We start from the raw sequence: 21966 nt of genomic DNA, 5'->3' as shown, positions 1-21966 counted from the left end.
AAACCTAAAGGAGGGCTACTGGGTAGCTACACAAACTATAGGACACATTAATTCTATCACCTTCTCCTCAGACAAAAATATTATTAACCCTATTTAGTAGTCCTATATCTAAACACAAGTAGATAAGGGTTGGCAAAAAGAGTTAATCTTCTATTGAACTTGAATAGGTTAATTCTGGATAGACAAAAATGCCTCAAAGCAACAGCCCTTTGCCAATACTCCACCACAGCATGGAGATCATCTAGCATTCTTGAAAGTTATTTTAGTGGAGTTCAGGCTATAGTAGATTCTATCAAGGTTCTGTGCTTGACTCATTTAAAGAATTTACTTGTGGTCCTTAGCTTGGCTAAGTATGCAGAGACTCATTGCCCCTAAGCTAGCCATGTTATGAGGAATTCTTTGGTCATGGCAACAATCCATGAAACTACAACTTGTTAAATAGTTCTCAGCCTTCCACAGACTCTGCCCCTGAAATCTACAGGATGAGAGAATGGTGAAAGTGTGAAGGACACAAAAAAATCACAGAGTTTGAGTTGCTTATATAAACATTAATTTAACTTTTAGTGCTATGAATATGAGATTCTTGGCTAATGACCAATAAGTGGACATATCCAGATAAAATGAATCATGCTATCTTTTGATATTTGTGATATAAACAAAACGGAATGCTCAAGACAAAGTTGAAGCTAAATATCAGAATAGCTCAAATGTACTTCCTTCATAAACAAATAAGGAAGTTGCCAGAATTAGTTTAATTGTTCTGGAACTCTTTGTCATTTTGCCTATAAATAAAAAGAGAAAAAGAGTAAATGATGATAATTGTAACATATGGCTCAAAACTGTTAGCATGAATTAAGAGGTAAAGAAATTCTATGAAAATTCTAAGCAAATCTTAACAAGATCCTTCACACTAAATTAATATTCCTTAAAACTCATGAGCTTCAACTTAAAAACTAGAGATGGGATAGTATCATGAAAAATACAAGGAGATTATGGAAAATATAGTTCACAGTTAAACAATTAAACAAGTTCAAGTCAATGAAGCTTCATGCCTATATTAAAACTTTATTCAAGAAGAGAATGGAAAGCATCAAACAATATCACAAAGTATTAAATTTCCTCTACTTTATCAGGAGAAAATGTCTAGTCACCAATATGACTCAATAAAGGAAATGTCAGATTTAATGATGAGTCAGAAGAATAAAGATAAGGAAACAATGAATGAAATTACAACTCCAAATTCCACTAACTCAAAAGTTAGTGAAAAGAAATTTGGGAAATAGATAAATACACATCACTAGCTCTCTGCCTCCAATCTACCTCGACTGTACACAAAGTGAAAATAACTCAGACATTTCCCTTCCCTAGCTTCATCCTCCTATCTCCTCCAATAACAGAATCCCTATAAAATAAATTAGGAATTCTGTCATATATTATATATAAACTACAAATTCTATTATATATATATATATATATATATCAGTCAAAAGAATTGAGAATGAAGAAGAAAATGGTTGAGGGTTAGCAATAATTATCATCATATTTTTTTTAAATTAACAAGCACTTATTTTCTCTTTCTCCTGCCTTCCCTGCATTGAAAAAGAAAAATCTTGTAAGAAACCTACATAGCCAAACTACATCACCACACTGACATGCCAAAAACTATACTGCATCTTGAGTCCATCATCTCTGTCAGAAGACGTGGAGCATGCTTTATAACGGGTCCTCTGGAATCATATTGATCATTACATTGAACAGAAGTATTAAGTCATTTGTCTTTAGAATGTTTTCATCCATATACATACATATATATATGTATATATATATATTTCTTTTATTTACTCTGCATCAATTTATAAAAGTCTTTCCATATTTTGGTAAGATAATTTCAAAACACTTAGAACTAAGTGATGAAATTATCAGAAATCAGTTGTTGAATCACTACAGACCTCATATGATATAACGGAGTCAGCTCAAAATCCATTTATCCTTGTGACCATTTCTCCATATAAATATCGATTTCTCCTCATAATACTCTGTTCTCATGTTTTCGAATAGAAATTGAGAGGGAGTAGCAATAAACTTTTAGTAAAGATTCCACTAATTACACTGCTAACAACTGCCACAGTGTGACAACAATCATTCCCTCAAAGTGCAGATCATGATGACCTGGGAGTTGAGGAAGAGAGTATAGAGCTAGCAAAGGCAAAGTACGGGAATACCAGCCAGACTTCTGTTCAGTAGGGACCTCATATGCCCCGAGACTTCTAGAGTGACTATGAAGGCCTAATACAAACCTTGAAACTCTGGAGAAATGGGCTTTGACAGAGTTGCTCTGTGACAGAGTGGCTCAACATTCTGATCACTGTGATGCAAGTACTACTGAGTCCAAAAACTAGACAATGAAACATAAATTTATAGACTGAACCTAATCAAAACCATGATGATGGCTTGACATGGAGGACAGTGAAATAAGTGTTCTGATACCACAAAAAGGCAAGATAATTTGGAATAATTTTGAAACATCAATGTCCTACCTTCTAGAAATGTTTCAGTGCAAATTGCACTGATCACTAAAGCAAGTAAAACATGAGTGCACATGAAATGTACCAAAGATATAAAATGGTCCTGGGAGTTGCGTTAGCTTTGTTTTTTTCTCATTAAGAAGTATTGTCATATGGCAAGGCTATCTGAGAAAGAGAAGGAGACAGGGCACTATTGATGACTATGATGATATAACACACAGAAGACATCAAAAACTTACTTAGAAAATGATTTTTAGGCCTAGAGATAGGGTTCAAATATGGCCTCAGACACTTCCTAGCTGTGTGACCCTGGGCAAGACCCTGGGAAGGAAGAAAGGAAGAAAGGAAGAAAGAAGTAGCTTTCTCCAAACTGGGCATTGGCAGAATCAGATAGGTTACATAATTATTAGCTCAAATGCCTAATGCATGAATTACTAGTATGATGCTCCACCAGTTTTCTCAAATGCAAGTTCAATCACACATTTCTTCACAGATGATATCATGTCATGGCGGCGCTGTCTACCACACAGATGCAAATCTGATCTACTTGAGTCATACTGCAGGCCCCATTGCGAGCTAGTCATAGAGACTGAAAAGAGGTACTTTCACTTGGTGGTTCCTGGAGCTTCTGGCTTCACTGACCAATTTATGCCAGAGAAAGTGACCAAGCAGCAAATGAGCCTGGAGCTACTCCACTGCCCTGGGCTGTTACTGGTCAGAGTGGAGAAGAGCTGCTGCAGATGTTGAAGAAGGCAGCACAGACATTGGAAAGACCAACACTCCCAATCGAAATTAGTATTTGAGCCTGAATAGACATCTGAGATGTCATTAATTCAACCTCTCTGGAAAAAATGGCAGAACAAGCAACTGTTGTTCTCAATTGTATAGAAACGCAGTGATTTTATAGTGACTGTGTCAAAGCTTGTATTGAAAATGGAGCTCACTATATTGACATTTCTGGAGAAACTATAGTTTCTGGAAGTACTAGAAGTATCATGAAAAAGCTGTAGGAAAAGGAGTAAATATCAGTGGAAGCATTGGCCTTGATTCCATTTCAGCGGATCTGGGAGTATTATAAGTTGAAAGTACTCTTACTGCTGTTGAAAATTTCCAGTCAGGAAATTCAGGACCTGAGGGAATGTGTATTTATGGTGGCACTTGGAAGTAAGGGGTTTTGGTGTTTTGGTGACCAAAAGAAAACTATAAAAAAGAGTCAAATATGAAATCTTTCCTGTTATTAATGCAAAGTGGAAAAGATGGACTGTTTTGTCACTGTAGTGAATTGAGTGAATATTCTATTCAATTAATGGGAATTGATATCTCCTTTGTGAAAAAGATACAGCACTTCTTGTATGAAAATTTGCAGGGAAACACCAGTGTAGTATACTGCTTATATAATTGTTGGAGACCTCACTTCTGTTACTAAGCTGATGATTGCAGTACTTTCCTCTTTACTTTTTGTGAAGTTTAGTATTGGAAAACAATTTCTGTTAAATCTCCTTGGTTTTTCTCCTTTGGGCATTTCTCACACAAAACACAACACAAAAACAGATGTTTGATACTTCATTTACATTTATACTTTTTGGTCAAGGGTATAGTCAGGAATTTACTACAAAATATGGCAGTCCTAATATTAAAAATTTCCCCCACAATTTGGAATTATGCCCAAAGGGCTTTAAAAGACTGCATGCCCTTTGATCCAATGCTAGGTTTATATCCCAAAGAGATAATAAAGAATAATATTTGTACAAAAATTTTTATAGCCACACTCTTTATGGTGGCAAAAAAAAAAAATTAGAAAATAAATGGGTAGAAGTCAGAGTCAAGATGGTGGCATAGAGGCAACAAACTTTCAGACCTCTGAAAACACTTCCTTACTGATTACAAACTAAATGTGCCTAGGGGACTAAAAATCAAACCTAACAACAAGACAGAGCCAAGGAACCCTCCTGCTGAACTCAACTTAAAAGATATGCCCCCAAAGCCAGAATTTGAGAACACTCGGGTTTAAGGGGAAGGAAGAAAGAAGGTCCTGGGACCCCTCCTCCACATAGAATGCTAAGACTCTAGTGGCAGTTAGAACTTCTGGGCAGGCAAAGGCGCTGGTTTTAGGGAGTACCTTGTGGGCAAAACTGTGCCAGGCTCAGAGCATCCAGCATAGGCAGTGGGGAGACAGAGTAGAAAAATGGAGCTCAGAGCAAGAGACATAGTTGTAGCAGTGGAGACACTCCACATTGCCCCCCACCCATCCCGATGTTTGGTCTCAGGACACATCCAGAAACACAGCTGGATTTAATCCCATCAAAGCTTTTAGAGGGCAAGGAAGCTCAAGCACCAACACCCATCCCCCACAGACTGCTAGACTTAATCCCATCAAAGCATCCAGAGGGCATAGAAGTTCAACCTCCAACACCCATTCCCCAGATACTACACTGAGAGATTTACTGACAAAACTCCAAGGGTGAAGTCAGAAAGAAAAGCTCAAAACCACAAAAAAAAAAAGGAGAGGAGCAAGAGCTCAGCCAACTGCAGGGAGTAAATAAGGGGTAAATATGAGCAAACAACAGAAAAAGAAGAAAGAAATTACAATCAACAGCTTCTATGAACAAAGAGCAAATGGAACAGAGAAGGATGAGGGAACATCAAGCAAAAAAAAAAATAGAAAACCCAGTGAATTGGATACAGGCTCTGGAAGAACTCAAAATACAATTCAAAACACAGTTAAGAGAGACTGAAGACAACTGGGAAAAGAACTTAAAAAGCAAGATAAGTCATCTGGAAATGGAAAACAGTGTCTTGAAAAAACAAAATTAATCAGCTTGAAAATGAGGCAAAGGAGATGAAAGATGAGGCAAAGAAAATGAAAGATGAGGCAGAGAAGATAAAAGATGACCTCCAATGAAAATCAGACCAGAAGGTGGATGACCAAAAAGCCAGAGAAGAAATCCAGTCTTTAAAATCCAGAATACAACAACTATAAGAAAGTGACTTCACAAGGCAGCAGGACACTATAAACAAAACCAAAAGAATAAAAAATTTGAGGAAAACATGAAGCACCTCATTCACAAAACAGACAATTTAGAAAATCATTCCAGGAGAGACAACTTAAGAATCAGTGATCTACCGAAAGGCCATTACAAAAAAAAAAGGACTGGACATCATACTACAGGAAATGATCCAAGAAAACTGCCCCAATATTCTAGAACAAGAGGAAAAAGTGGAGACTGAAAGAATCCACAGATTACCACCTGTACTTAATCCCCAACTGACCATACCCAGGAATGTTATAGTCAAATTCAAGAACTATCAGATCAAGGAAAACATATTACAACCTGCTAAGAAGAAATCATTCAGATACCATGGAACCATAGTGAGGATAACAAAGGATCTGGCTGCATCTACACTGAAGGCCCAAAAGGCATGGAATATGGTATTCCAGAAAGCAAGGGAACTAGGTCTATAACCAAGAATCAACTACCCAGCAAAACTGATTATACTCTTACAGGGGAAAATATGGTCATTTAACAAAATAGAAGAATTCCAAGCATTTGTAAAGAAAAGACCAGACCTGAACAGAAAATTTGATGCCCAAGCACAGAACTCAAGAGAATCATCAAAAGGTAATTAAAAAGGAGGCAAAAAAGAAAAACAAAACAAAAAAAACTTTTTTTAAGAGACCCAATAAGTTAAAATGATATGTATCCCTATAAGAAAAGAGGTCATTGGTAACTCTTAAAAATTGTTATCACCTGGGCATCTAGAAGAATAACAATTAGAGGGAACAGTGACAAACTGTATAGGATGATATAAGACATAAATATGTATATAGATATATGTATGCATAAATCCATATGTGTGTGTGTGTGTGTGTGTACAACTAGAGATTTAAAAAAGAGGTTAATACTAAAAGAAATGGGAAAAAAACAAAAGGGAGTAAATTTATATGTCACAAAGAAGCTCATAGTGGGAGGGGGGAGAACATCAATACACTGGAAGGGGTTGGAGATAGGAAATACTCAACTCTTAAGTGTATTGAAATTGACTCAAAGAGGGAAGAACAACCCAGTCCATTGGGGCAGAGAATTGATTTGCGCCCTATAGGGAAGTAGAAGGGTAACAAACAGATTGGTGGGGAGGGAAGCAGTACAAGGGAGGGAGAGGGTGGGGGGGTAGTTTAAAAAGACTGTAAAGAAAATAAGGGGGAATAAGAAGGGAGGGGGTAGAAAGGGAAGTAAAATAAGGATGGGAATTAGGGGGACTGATTAAAAACAAAAGATTGGTGTAGAAGTAAATAGTGGAAGAAGAAATGGCAGGACTAGGAGGAGAAATCAAAATGCTGGGATGTAGCTGGTAATCATAACTCTGAATGTAAATGTAATGAACTCACCCATAAAACACAAGTAAATAGCAGAGTGGATTAGAATCCAAAACCCTACCATATGCTGTCTATAAGAAACACACATGATAGAGGTAAGTGGATGGAGCCAAGTCTATCGGGAATCAACTGATAAAAAGAAGGCAGGAGACCCAATCATGATATCTGACAAAGCCAAAGGAAGAATAGATATAGCTAAAAGAGATAGGGAAGGTAATGTAATCCTGATAAAAGGCAGTATAGACAATGAGGAAATATCTATACTCAACATGTATGCACCAAATGGCATAGCATCCAATTTTCTAAAGAAGAAACTAGTGGAGCTCAAGGAGGAAATAGATAGAAAATCTATACTAGTGGGAGACCTGAACCTTCCTGTAACAGAACTAGATAGATAAATCAAACCAAAAAAATAAATAAGAAAGAAGTAAGAGAAGTGAATGAAACCTTGGGGAATTTTTAGTTAGTAGATATGTGGAGAAAAATAAATAGGGACAAAAAGGAATATACCTTTTTTTCAGCAGCACATGGTACATTCACAAAGATTGACCACATATTAGGGCATAAAAACATTGAGAAAAAGTGCAAAAGAGCAGAAATAATAAATGCAATCTTTTCGGATTACAATGCAATGAAAATAATAATTAGTAAGGGTACATGGAGAGGCAAATCAAAAACTAATTGGAAATTAAACAATATGATTCTCCAAAATTAGTTAAAGAAGAAATCATAGAAACAATAACTTCATTGAAGAAAATGACAATGATGAGACATCCTTTCAAAATCTATGGGATGCAGCCAAAGCAGTACTCAGGGGGAAATTCATATACTTGAGTTCATATATTAACAAATTAGAGAGGGCAGAGGTCAATGAATTGTGCGTGCAAATTAAAAAACTAGAAAGTGAACAAATTAAAAATCTTCTGAAGACTAAATTAGAGATCCTAAAAATCAGAGATGAAATTAATAAAATTGAAAGTCAAAGAACTATTGGTTCAATAAATAAGACTAGAAGCAAGTACTTTGAAAAAATAAATAAAATAGGAAAATAAATGGGTATCATTGATTAGGTAATGGCTGAACAAGTTGTGGTATCTGATGATGATGGAAAACTATTGTGCCATAATGAATGATGAACTGGAAGAATTCTATATGAACTGGAAAGACCTTCAAGAACTGATGCAGAGTAAAAAGAGCAGAACCAGGAAAATGCTGTACACAGAGACAGATACACTATGGCATAATCGATTGTAATGGACTCCTCTACTAGCAACACTACAATTATCAAGGACAATACTGAGCAACTTATGAGAAAGAATGCTATCCACATCCATAGGAAGAACTGTGGGAAAAGAAATACAAAAGAAAAAAAGATATCATTGATCATGTGATTCAATGGGTATATGATTGGGGGTTTTGGTTTTAAAAGATTACTCTATTACAAAAATGAATAATATAGAAATAGGTATTATTAAGGCCTTACATCCATTTCTCTGTCTCCACCAGTTAGAAAAATTGATTTAAGGCCTTAACAGCCTTATTGATTATTGATTAATTTGGATAGATAGATAGATAGTGAATAAATTATTAAATAGTCAGTGTAGAGAAGTCTAGGTCTAAGCCTAGCCCTGGCAGAAGAAACTGCCCTCAAAGGCAGATAGATTTGGGATTTTTAGAAAATTTTAGTCAGGATTGGGATCTTAGGTATAGTTATAAACTATTAAAAGATTACTCTCACTTTCTTCCTTTCTATTTCCTATCCATAGTTTCCTAATAACAAACTAAATGTGTTGTGTTTAAGAAACTGCTCTCCTGACTTTGTTCAAACTCCTACCCCCAAAATTTGACCCTTTACATAGATGATTGCATATAATTGCCTGCCTCTCCTATACAGAAATAGGAATGTGCTTCTCATGCCCCAACTTACCTGCTAATAATACCTAGTAATTACTTCTTCTTCTTCCTTTATTTGTTAAGTATACTGAAATAGACTTTTCCTTGATTTTTAGTGCCCAAAATAAAATTTTTCCTCATTCATTTTTTAGGTCAAAACTGGGTTCTCCATTAAATACATCAACATTCAAAAAAAAAAAGAGTAACTTCTCAAACACTAAAGCAAATAATATATTTATAGTCTTTATGCAAATGAGTCATTTAGAAATCTATGAATACAAGAAAATAATAGTTTTGACTGAGAAGCATAAAGTTGTGCTATTATTGAACAAGCTGTCTAAAAGTACTATAACATTTATACTGCTTTTGTTGATTATTCCAAGGATTTTGACTCAGTTTTATGCTGATGGCTTATTCATATAGGTAAATGTATAAAACAGACCTGAGTATAATGGCAATGCTAGAATATTCAATGCTCATATGGAAAACTATTTAAAACATACCATCACCAAGTATAATGCCAAGAATAGTTCATTAGTTTCATGATATAGCATGACATTTTGGCAATTTAAGTTAATTATATTTCTATTGAGCCCTAAATGCATTATTCTATCACCTAAATAGAACTAAATATGGATTCCAAATTTAAATGGAAGTCAAATCAAAACAGATTAGTCATTTGATCTACATGGATGCTATCAAGTTATTCGGCTCCACAAAAGCAGCACATTTAAATAGCCTCTTCACCTCATGGAATTTTTCTCCAGTGATATCAAAACATTATTTGAACTTGATTACATATTCTGAGCATATAAAAAGGATATATTGAGATTAAAAGTTTCAGCTTCAATATGGAAGCTAATGGATTAAAACTATAACTACAAACAATTTGGACTCTTTGGACAAGACAATTTCCCCATAAAGATATCAAAGACAAGATTATGGATAGATACTTAAATACTGAAATGGACCTGTGATTTTATTACCACTTCCTGTTCAACCATTAGAATTTCAACTAATCCAGACCTGCTTATCCTCTGTGATTCTTATCCATATCAACCAAAAAGTCTATCAGAGAAAGTCCATACAACATACTTAAAGTTTTTCTTATGGTCAACTTGTAGATTTGTTTTATTTTATATTTATTTTATAAACCCTTACTTTCAGTTTTAGAACGAGTGGGAAATATTGGTTACAAAAGAGTGGTAAAGGCTAGGTAAAGAGCGTTAAGTAACTTGCTCAGGGTCACACAGCTAGGAAGTGTCTGAGGCCAGATTTGAACCCATTAGCTCCTGACTCTAGGCCTGACTCTCCATCCACTGAGCACCTAACTGTCCCCAGTCTATAGTTTTAACATAATTATTTGTGTGTAATTCTTTCTGTATAGCCACTTACTGAAATCAAACTTAAATAGGAGAATGCATTTAAGATAATTAAGACCTATATCATGATACTATTCTTACTGTCCATGTTCAGAACTATAAAATGGACCATATTGATTTGGAAACTATCCTACCCAAACCTATACATTAATGAAAGATAGAGCCCATTTGCCTGAGGAATCTATAGAAATATTAGCATTTCATCAATAAAGAGGAAGTCAATTGATGGACATTTTTGGATAATATGATAAATATTTTAAAAATCTACCAAAAATACTTTTGCACTAAGTGGACACTACTTTACTAAGCAATAGAAGTCTATTCACATGTACTTGGCATTGGGTTTATTGAATGTTTCTGGAAGTGGTTCAACTCAGAGGGAGTCTATGAAAAGGCTGATATCCAGAAATAGAATAAAAAATTCCTCCATGAGTAAAATCTACATGAATTCAGTTAGACATAAATTATACCAAACACATGTCTGAGTCATATAAATTGGGTTCTGAAAACAGAGGAGCTTATGATGGAAATTCAGGCCCAGGTCATCGCCAACAGAAAGTAAAGATGGGCTATCTATAAGATGCCCAGACATAGTGACAAATGAATATAATATTATGCAAAGTAACAATAGAATCTTGGTAATGTATTATTGTAGAATGAAAAAATGTAGCACTTGCCTAATATCTAACAAGACCTTACCTAATAATGCCTAGAATTTAAAGTCACAAACTTGATACTTTTCCTGGGTTTGCAGACAATAAATTCTAGTATTACAAATACAGTCCACACTAAATTAAGGATCCCAGTTCTAGGGGTGGAGCCAAAATTGCAGAGCAATCCTCAGTATCTCTGTGCCAACATAAGAATCCTCTCCAATCAAGATGAAAATATCACCACAAAAAGAATGAAGAAGTGAAAGAACCAACAAGGGGAGAGAGTGAAACAACTTTCAAGAAAAGAAAAACCCAAAAGGTGGAAAAAAGAACATCTAGGACACTGGGGTGAGAAGAGAGCAGAGCCAGCAAGAAACTGTAGCAAGGAGGGAAGAGAAAGCCAAGAGCAAGCCACATACAACCAACCACACAACTGCTATTCAAGGTTCCAGAACCTATGCTCAAGGCAACATCCAGATGCTGAGATCCTGCCTGGGCAAATAGTGGTAAAAGCCAAACCATATCCCTTGACAATTTCAAACCTGTGGAGAAGTCTGGAGCCCTTGTCCAGGGAATTCTAGTCTATGCTTGGGGTAGCTAATATTACTAAGTACTAAATACTGATCTTTTTGCCTAAATCTCCTCCCCTCTTTATAATGATTTTTCAAGCTTCTTTATGTTATATAAAGAGTCCCAAGACAGGACAATCAAGGGTATGCCTAACTGGATCAAGAATAGAGTGAAACAAAAAACTTGAGCCTAACCCTGGAGCTAGAATTTGATCAACCCTATTCCTGATCAAGATCAGTGAGATCAAAAGCTTATACCTAAGCCTGAAGTAAGTCTTTAAGCTATCAGCATCACAAGGGTCAATTGAATCAGCAGGGGGAGGGGACTCTCAGAGCTTTCAGCCCTCAGATCACATCATCCCCACCCAAGCCTACCCATAATTAAATAGGAAAAATAAGCAAAAAAAAAAAAAAAACATGTAACTCTAAAGAATTTTTATGGAGACAAAGAGCAAGGTACAGACACAGAAGGGGACAATTAAAGCAAAGGAAACACACAGAAAGTACAAAAGAAAAATATGGATTGGGCACAAATACTGGAATAACTCAAAAAAAAAAAGACTTCAAAAACCAGTTAAGAGAGGCAGAGGAAAAGTGGGAAAGAGAAATGAAAATGATGCAAGAAGAAATGGGTCAATTGAAAAAGGTGACCCAAAAACTGACAGAAGAAAATCAGGCTTTAAAAATCAGAATTGACCATCTAGAAGCTAATGATTTCATGATGAATCAAGAAACAATAAATCAGAATCAAGGGAATGAAAAAACAGTGGAAAACATGAAATATCTCATAAAAAAAAACAACTGACCTAAAAATAGATCTAGGAGAGACAATCTGAGAATTATTGAAAGCCATGATCAAGAAAAAACCTTAGACATCATATTGCAAGAAATTATAACAGATAACTTCCCAAAGATCCTCAAACAAGAAAATAAAAGTGAAATTGAAAGAATTCACAGATCACCTCCAGAAAGAAATCCTCAAATGACAACTTCTAGAAATATAATAGCTAAATTCAAGAGCCACTAAGGCAAGAAAAAAATATTTCAAGCAGCCAGAAAGAAAACATTCAAATACCAGGGAGCTACAATCAGGATCACACAGGACCTAGGGGCTTCTACATTCAAGGATCAAAAGACATGGAATATGATATTCAGGAAGGCAAAAGATTTGGGTTTACAACCCAATCACCCATCCAGCAAAACTGAGTAGATTCTTTCAGGGGAAAATGGATATTCAATGAGATAGAAGATTTCCAAGCATTCCTGAGGAATAATCCAGACCTAAACAAAAAAATTAAAGTCCAAACATGAGACACAAGAGAAGCCCGAAAAAGGTAAATAAGAAACAAAAAATTTAAGCAATTAGTTAAGTTCAAAATGTGTATATATCTACATGGAAAGAGGATTTCTGTAAATCTCAAAAATTATTCTTAGTAATAGAGAAGATAGAAGGAATTTACTCAGAAAGATGGTGAAGAAGTAAGCTGATTATGATGATATGATGTAAATGTGATGATATGGAATGATATGTATGTGTGGTATGATATGTATGCATATGAATGATATGTAAAAAACCAATCAAGGGTTGAAAGAGAGGGTTTCACTGAGAGAAAAGGGAAGGGAGAAATAGAATAGGGCAAATTATATAACATAAAGAAGCTTAAAAAATCATTATAAAAAGGGGAGGATAAGGATGATGACAGGCAATGCTTAAACTTTACTCTCATTGTAACTGGCTCAAAAAGGGTAAAACAAGTATACTCAGTGGGGTATAGAATTCTATCTTATCCCACAGAGAAGTAGAAGGGGAATAAGAAAAGGGAAGAGGGAAATAATCAAAGGGAAGAGGAAGTGTGTGTGTGGGAACAAAAAGTGAAATATTGGTGAAAAGAAAGAGAGAAGGGGAATAGAGAAGGATTTAAAGGGGATAATATAATATAGGGTAATACACAGTTAGTAATCATAATGCTGAATGTGAATGGCATGAACTAATACAGAAGTGAGTAGCAGAATGGATTAAAAACCAGAATCCTACTATATGTTGTAAAATGTGTAAGAAACACATTTGAGGCAGGGCAACACATAGATTCAAGGTAAAAAGTGAGAGCAGAATTTATTATGCATCATCTAAAGTAAAAAAAAAATAGGGGGTAGCAATCATGGTACCATACAAAGCTAAAGTAGAAATTGATCTGATTAAAAGAGATAAGGAAGGAAATTACATTTTGCTAAAGTGTACTATAAACAATGAAATAATATCATTACCAAACATCACTAAATAAATGGTATAGCATCTAGATTTCTAAAGAAAAATTTTAAGGAGCTCAAGCAGGAAATAGATAGTAAGACCATACCCAAGGAGGATCTCAACCTTTCCCTTTCAGAACTAGATAAATCAATCCTAAAAATAAATAAGAAATAAGTAAGGGAAGTGAATGAAATGCTAGAGAAATTAGGGTTAATAGCTATCTGAAGAAAATTGAACAGGGGTTAAAAAGGAATATACCTTCTTCTCAGCAGTACATGGTACATATACAAAGATCAACCATGTATTAGGACATAGAAATATTGCAAACAAATGCAGAAAAACAGAAATAATAAATACAGCTTTCTAGGATCATAAAAAGTTATTAATAACAAGTATCCATGGAAAGGCAAATTTAAAATTAATTGGAAACTAAATAATATAATTCTTCAAAACTGGTGGGTCAAAAAATAAATCATAAAAATAATTAAGGACTTCATTAAAGAGAATGATAATGAGGAGATATCATATCAAAACCTATGGGATACAACCAAAGCAGTACTCAGGAAAATTTATATCTCTGAGTGTCTATAGCAAAAAAAAAAATGAGAGGGTGGACTTGCAACTTAAAAAATTAGAAAAAGAATGAATTAAAAATCCCCAGAAAAAAACTAAATTGGAGATTCTAAAAGTTAAAGTATAGATTAATAAAATTGAAAGTAAAAGAACTATTCAACTAATAAATAAGCCTATGACCTGGTACTTTGAAAAAACAAATAAAATAGATAATATGCCAATTAATCTAATAAAAAAAAAGAAATAAGAGAATCAAATTTACAGTATCAAAGATGAAAAGGTGATCTTACCTCTAATGAAGAGGAAATTAAGATAATTATTAAGAACTATTTGGGGCTCTCAGCTCTTCTCCCAAGATTGCTGCTAGCAGTTGCATTCCTAAGATAAGATGGTGAAAGTTGGAGTCAACAGATTTGTCCATATTGGACACCTGTTCACCAGGGCAGTATTCAATTCCAAAGGAGTTGATGTTGTGGCCATCAATGACTCCTTCATTGGCCTCAAATACACAGATTACACTTTCCAATATGATTCCACTCATGGCAAGTTCAAGGGCACTGTAAAGGCAGAGAATGGAAAGCTGGTGATCAATGGAAAAGCCATTACCATCTTCCAGGAGTGGGTTCCCTCCAACATTAAATGAGGAGATGCTGGAACCAAGTTCATTATGGAGTCCACTGGTGTCTTTACCACCATCTAAAATGTCAAGGCTCACTTGAAGGGTGGAGCCAAGTGAGTCATTATCTCTGCCCCTTCTGTTGATGCCCCAATTTTGAGATGGGGTGAACCAGGAGAAATATAATTCCCTCAAAATGGTCAGTAATGCCTTCTGCACTACCTACTGCTTTGTCCTCTTGGCCAAGGTCATTCATGACAACTTTAGCATTGTGGAAGGACTCATGATCACAGTCATGCCATTATCACTACCCAAAAGACAGTAGATGGACCCTTTGGCAAGCTATGGTGTGATGGGCATGGTGCTGCACAGAGTATCATCCCTACTTCCATTGGTGCTGCCAAGGCTATGGGCAAGTTCATACTTGAGCTGAATAGGAAGCTCACAGGCATGACCTTTCATATTCCTACTGCCAATGTTTCTATGGTAGATCTGACTTGCCACCTGGAGAAAGCTGCCAAATTTGATGACATTAAGAAGATATTGAAGCAAGCTGCAGAGGGATACTTGAAGGGCATCTTGGGCTACACAGAGGACCAGGTTGTATCCTGTGACTTGAACAGTGATACCTACTCTTCTAACTTCAATGCTGGTGCTGGCATTGCCCTCAATGACCATTTTGTCAAGTTCATTTCTAGGAATGACAATGAGTACGGTTATAGTCACCATATAGTAGATCACATGCTGTACATGGCCTTCAAGGAGTAAAGCGTAAAACCATGGATCTTCATCCCTAACCAAAAAAAAAAAAAGTAGTTCCACCACTGGGGAGTCCACACCCATAACCTATGTCTCTAAGCTGTGGATCCAATGCCTGGTTCAGAAGATAGAGTCCTATCTTCTGTACCATCAATAAATTCACCACATTCAGTGCAAAATAAAAACCCTATTTTGCCCAATTATATGGCAATAAATATGACAATCTAGGTGAAATGGGTGAATATCTATAAAAATATAAATTGCCTAGATTAACAAAAGAAGAAATAGAATACTTAAATAATCCCATCACAGAAAAAGAAATTGAACAATCCATCAAAGTACTCCCTAAGAAAAAAAAACCCAGGGCCTAATGGATTCACAAATGAATTCTATCAAACATTCAAGGAACAGCTAATCCCAATACTATACAAACTATTTGACATAAGAAGCAAAAAGGGAGTTCTACCAAATTCTTTTTATGACAAAAATATGGTATTGATTCTAAAGCCAGGCAGACCAAAAACAGAAAGAAAATCACAGACCAATCTCCTTAATGATCATAGATACAAAAAAACTTAAATAAAATACTAGCAAAGAGACTATAGCAAATTATCATAAGGATTATTCACTATGACCAGGTGGGATTTCGATCAAGAATGCAAGGCTGGTTTAATATTAGGAAAACCATTCACATAATTGATCATATCAATAATCAAACCAACAGAGATCACATGACTATCTCAATAGATGCAGAAAAAGTATAGAAAATATAGGAATAGAAGGGCCCTTCTTCAAAATAATAAATAGTATATATTTAAAACCATCAGCAAGAATCATCTGCAATGGGGACAAGCTAGATGTCTTCCTAATAAGATCAGGAGTAAAAGAAGGATGCCCATTATCACCTCTATTATTTAATATTGTACTAGAAACACTAGCAGTAGCAATTAGAGAAGAAAAAGAAACTGAAGGGATTCAAGTAGGCAATGAGGAAACTAAACTATCACCCTTTGCAGATGATATGATGGTATACTTAAAGAATCCTAGAAAATCAATTACAGACTATAAAATATCATGGAAAACTAAATTCTATAAACTGCACTAAAACCAGTCTATTTTTCACAGACCAAACTTTTGGGCAAAATTGATTGAATATAGCATTGATCCATTAAAAATCTATTAACAACCTTTTAAAATATATTTTGCCATACTGAATGTTTATTATCTCCAATCTACATGGAATTAAAAGCTTTCACAATATGGTGACCTAACACTGCCTCCTATTTCTTTATCTTAATTCTAGAAGGAAAAAAAAAACTAGTATCCAATGAGAACCAAAAGAACTAAAATTTGTTTCACTCTTTCATCTCCGAGTCTCTTCCTAAAATTCCAATTACTACTGAAAATTTCATCATTCTCCTAGCCATCCAAGCCACAACCTGAACTTCATCTTCTAATCCTACTATTCTCAGTATAACAACCAAATACTGCCTAATCCTATCAATTCTTCGTATTGTTTTTCATACTCTCTTCTTTCCTCTCACACTGCCACTATGATGATGAAGGTTCTCATTACCTTACACTTTGACCACTGCAAAATCCAGTTGATCATTCTCCCTGACACTACTTTCTTCCCACTCCAATTCATCCTAAACTTAGCCACTGAACTGATCTTAAGTCAAAAGTCTGACCATGTCAAATGCCACCACTCTACCCTCACCATTCAATCAACTCTATTAGCTTCCTATCTCTTTCAAGATCAAATATCTAACTCTTTTTAGCTTTCAAAGCAGCCTGGCTTTGGGGATATTTTTCAGTCTTCTTATTTACTCCAACACCAACACATACTTTGTTAAGTATCACAAGTATCACATTAGTGACACTAATCTCCTTCTTGTTCCTCACAAAAGACACCCTATTTTCTGACTCTGAATTCTGGTTATCTCATATGCCTAGATTTCTTTTCTTCCCCATTTACATCTCATGGCTTCACTGACTTGAAGTCCAAGCCAAAATTCTTCCTTTTATGCTTTTCTTTATTCCCCTTTTGTATTAATTCCTCCTCTCTTTAATTATCTCTAATTTATTTTTATTTTGTATCTTGTTTTTTTATTTATCTTTTTGTACATGATTGTTGAATATTGTCTCCTCCACTAAACTGAGAGCTCCTTTGAGAGCAAAAACCTTTTTTTTTGCCTTTCTTTGTATGCCTAATGCTTAACATACTGGTTATACAGTAGGTACCATTCATAGTAGGTACTGGCATATGTTAATTGGTGAATAAATCTCCTTAAACATTGATAGAAAAGAAAAAGTACAAACAATCCAGAATCAACCACTCTTGTCACCAGCCAGAAGGAAGAATGAGACATGAAGAGAGGTTTAATTAAATTCCTGAAGATCTGACTAATACTTCCCTTTTTAACCAAATCACATGTTTCTAGTCTCGTGCTCCCCCTCATCCATCAGTACTATCCCCAAGTATGACAATATAATTTACTTGGGAAGTTCTGCCATAAAGAATGACATGAATGACCATAAAAACCTCCTCCTCAATTCAGTTCACATAGTTTAGTCTATCAAGCATTGAAGCAAAAATATATTCCCATTTGACAATGCTAAGTTGCTCCCTCAACTATAATGACGATATAGGTAGGAGAGAGATTGGACTTTTAGACCTCACTCCCCATTTAATTAGCTATAGTATAATGTGTTAATTATGACATTTAAAAGGCTAGAGAGGTTGGAAACAGTTGTTACCAGTTATTAACTATTATATTTCCAGGGGAAATGGAGAAATGATACCTGATGACACTTTAGTAGAGGATTTAAGAGCATGCCATATTTTTGTAGAACTCTATGGCTTATAAAATATTTTCACTTGCATTATCTCATTTGGTCCCACAAGACCTTGTGATGAAGGGAAGTAGATATTATATCTCAATTTTACAGAAGAAAAACCTCAGGGTTAGAAAAATTAAGTAATTTACCCAAGTACAAATAGCTATTAAGTGGCAGAAACAGAATAAAAATCAAAATCTCTTCCCTAGTAGAATATTCCTTCTATAATATTTATGTATGTGACTTGTCAGCTTATGAAAAATATTCTTCATAAAGTATTCTTTTGAAGAATATACCAAAGATTCCTTTGAAATACAACCTTAATTTTTTTAAATATTTATTTATATATCTTCAGTTATTTGACCAAGAAGTTTCTACAGAAAAATTTAGAATTAAACAGAAAGCACTGTCTATTGAAGATCAGTTAGAAATTACAATAAATTTTTCTTAAAGTATAATAATAATTTATATTAACATATCATCTTAAGTCTCATAAAGTGCTATAAATAGAAAGATGTGATTTAATATATGACATGATTTTTAAAATTTCATTTATAATTAGTTGAAGTCAGGTAGAAGGGTGGCTAATCATTATTCCCTTTTTACTACATTCTATTCTAAAACTGAAAACTTAAACTCAGGATATTAGCAAATGATTCTTTTGACTACTTACTTACTACCTGTTACCTTCACTGCCACGGGCAAGGTCCAGCCTCACTCACAACTCCAGGGGTTCCCGACAGGTGGCAAATGATCAGTCAAGAAAATAACAAACGGAAGACAGCTTAATCATTACGGCCATTGAACTGATTTGCATCTACCATTCCCAGGCCTGGGGTTTATTTTTAGACCCATTTTCTTGGCACACAGATACATTACCTAACACACATGTTCAAGGAGAGATAATTGGAAAAGTGATACATTAACTTTTTTTTTTTTTTTAGTATTCATGTGGGGAGTTCTTTTTTTTTTTTTAAATATATTTTATTTGATCATTTCCAAGCATTATTCGTTAAAGACATAGATCATTTTCTTTTCCTCCCCCCCACCCCCCATAGCCGAAGCGTAAGTCCACTGGGCATTAGATGTTTTCTTGATTTGAACCCATTGCTTTGTTGATAGTATTTGCATTAGAGTGTTCATTTAAAGTCTATCCTCTGTCATGTCCCCTCAACCTCTGTATTCAGGCAGTTGCTTTTTCTCGGTGTTTCCACTCCCATAGTTTATCCTTTGCTTATGAATGGTGTTTTTTTTCTCCTGGATCCCTGAAAGTTGTTCAGGGACATTACACCGCCCCTAATGTAGAAGTCCATTACGTTCGATTATACCACAGTGTATTAGTCTCTGTGTACAATGTTCTCCTGGTTCTGCTCCTCTCGCTCTGCATCACTTCCTGGAGGTTGTTCCAGTCTCCATGGAACTTCTCCACTTTATTATTCCTTTGAGCACAATAGTATTCCATCACCAACATATACCACAGTTTGTTCAGCCATTCCCCAATTGATGGGCATCCCCTCGTTTTCCAGTTTTGGGCCACCACAAAGAGCGCAGCTATGAATATTTTTGTACAAGTCTTTGTGTCCATTATCTCTTTGGGGTACAGACCCAGCAGTGCTATGGCTGGGTCAAAGGGTAGATATTCTTTTGTCGCCCTTTGGGCATAGTTCCAAATTGCCCTCCAGAATGGTTGGATCAGTTCACAACTCCACCAGCAATGAATTAATGTCCCTACTTTGCCACATCCCCTCCAGCATTCATTACTTTCCTTTGCTGTTATGTTAGCCAATCTGCTAGGTGTGAGGTGATACCTCAGAGTTGTTTTGATTTGCATCTCTCTGATTATAAGAGATGTGGAGCACTTCTTCATGTGCTTATTAATAGTTTTGATTTCTTTATCTGAGAACTGCCTATCCATGTCCCTTGCCCATTTATCAATTGGAGAATGGCTTGATTTTTTGTACAATTGATTTAGCTCATTATAAATATGAGTAATTAAACCTTTGTCAGAGGTTTCTATGAAGATTTTTTCCCAATTTGTTGTTTCCCTTCTGATTTTAGTTATATTGGTTTTGTTTGTACAAAAGCTTTTTAGTTTGATGTAGTCAAAATTATTTATTTTACATTTTGTGATTCTTTCTATATCTTGCTTGGTTTTAAAGCCTTTCCCCTCCCAAAGGTCTGACATGTATACTATTCTGTGTTTACCCAATTTACTTATGGTTTCCTTCTTTATGTTTAAGTCACTCACCCATTTTGAATTTATCTTGGTGTAGGGTGTGAGGTGTTGATCTCTTCCTATTCTCTCCCACACTGTCTTCCAATTTTCCCAGCAGTTTTTATCGAATAGTGGATTTTTGTCCCAAAAGCTGGGATCTTTGGGTTTATCGTATACTGTCTTGCTGAGGTCGTTTTCCCCCAGTCTATTCCACTGATCTTCCTTTCTGTTTCTTAGCCAGTACCAAATTGTTTTGATGACTGCTGCTTTGTAATATAGTTTGAGGTCTGGGACTGCAAGGCCCCCATCATATGTGTTTTTTTTCATTATTTCCCTGGATATCCTTGATCTTTTGTTCTTCCAAATGAACTTTGTTATGGTTTTTTCTAAATCAGTGAAGAAGTATTTTGGTAGTTCAATGGGTATGGCACTAAATAGATAAATAAGTTTGGGTAGGATGGTCATTTTTATTATATTGGCTCGTCCTATCCATGAGCAGTTAATGTTTTTCCAATTGTTCAAGTCTAGTTTTAGTTGTGTGGCGAGTGTTTTGTAGTTGTGTTCATATAGTTCCTGTGTTTGTCTTGGGAGATAGATTCCTAGGTATTTTATTTTGTCTAAGGTGATTTTGAATGGGATTTCTCTTTCTAGTTCTTGCTGCTGAGCTGTGTTGGAGATATATAGAAAAGCTGATGATTTATGTGGGTTTATTTTGTATCCTGCAACTTTGCTAAAGTTGTTGATTATTTCAATTAGCTTTTTGGTTGAATCTCTAGGATTCTTTAAGTAGACCATCATGTCATCCGCAAAGAGTGATAACTTGGTCTCCTCCTTGCCTATTCTGATGCCTTCAATTTCTTTATCTTCTCTAATTGCTACTGCTAGTGTTTCTAGTACAATGTCAAATAGTAGAGGTGATAATGGGCATCCTTGTTTCACTCCTGATCTTATTGGGAATGCATCTAGTTTATCCCCATTGCAGATGATATTAGCTGTTGGTTTTAGATATATACTGTTTATTATTTTTAGGAATGACCCTTCTATTCCTATGCTTTCTAGTGTTTTTAATAGGAATGGGTGTTGTATTTTATCAAAGGCTTTTTCTGCATCTATTGAAATAATCATGTGGTTCTTGCTAGTTTGCTTGTTGATGTGGTCAATTATGTGGATGGTTTTCCTAATGTTGAACCAGCCCTGCATCCCTGGTATGAATCCTACTTGATCATGGTGAATGATCCTTCTGATCACTTGCTGGAGTCTTTTTGCTAGTATCCTATTTAAAATTTTTGCATCTATATTCATTAGGGAGATTGGTCT

General features: G+C 35.3%; 1 protein-coding gene and 1 pseudogene across 1 annotated transcript in view; one reads left to right on the top strand and one right to left on the bottom strand.

The window, feature by feature from the left end:
• Positions 1 to 21966, bottom strand: part of SLC25A21 (solute carrier family 25 member 21) — a 989784-nt gene that overhangs the window by 864500 nt on the left and 103318 nt on the right. The gene's annotated exons all lie outside the window — the stretch shown is intronic.
• LOC100024671 (glyceraldehyde-3-phosphate dehydrogenase-like) lies at positions 14471 to 15790 on the top strand (annotated as a pseudogene).

Source organism: Monodelphis domestica, chromosome 1 (assembly GCF_027887165.1).
Source record: "Monodelphis domestica isolate mMonDom1 chromosome 1, mMonDom1.pri, whole genome shotgun sequence".
Classification (NCBI taxonomy): domain Eukaryota; kingdom Metazoa; phylum Chordata; class Mammalia; order Didelphimorphia; family Didelphidae; genus Monodelphis; species Monodelphis domestica.
The sequence above is the reverse complement of the archived record's forward strand: the minus strand, read 5'-3'. Positions and strand labels throughout refer to the sequence as shown.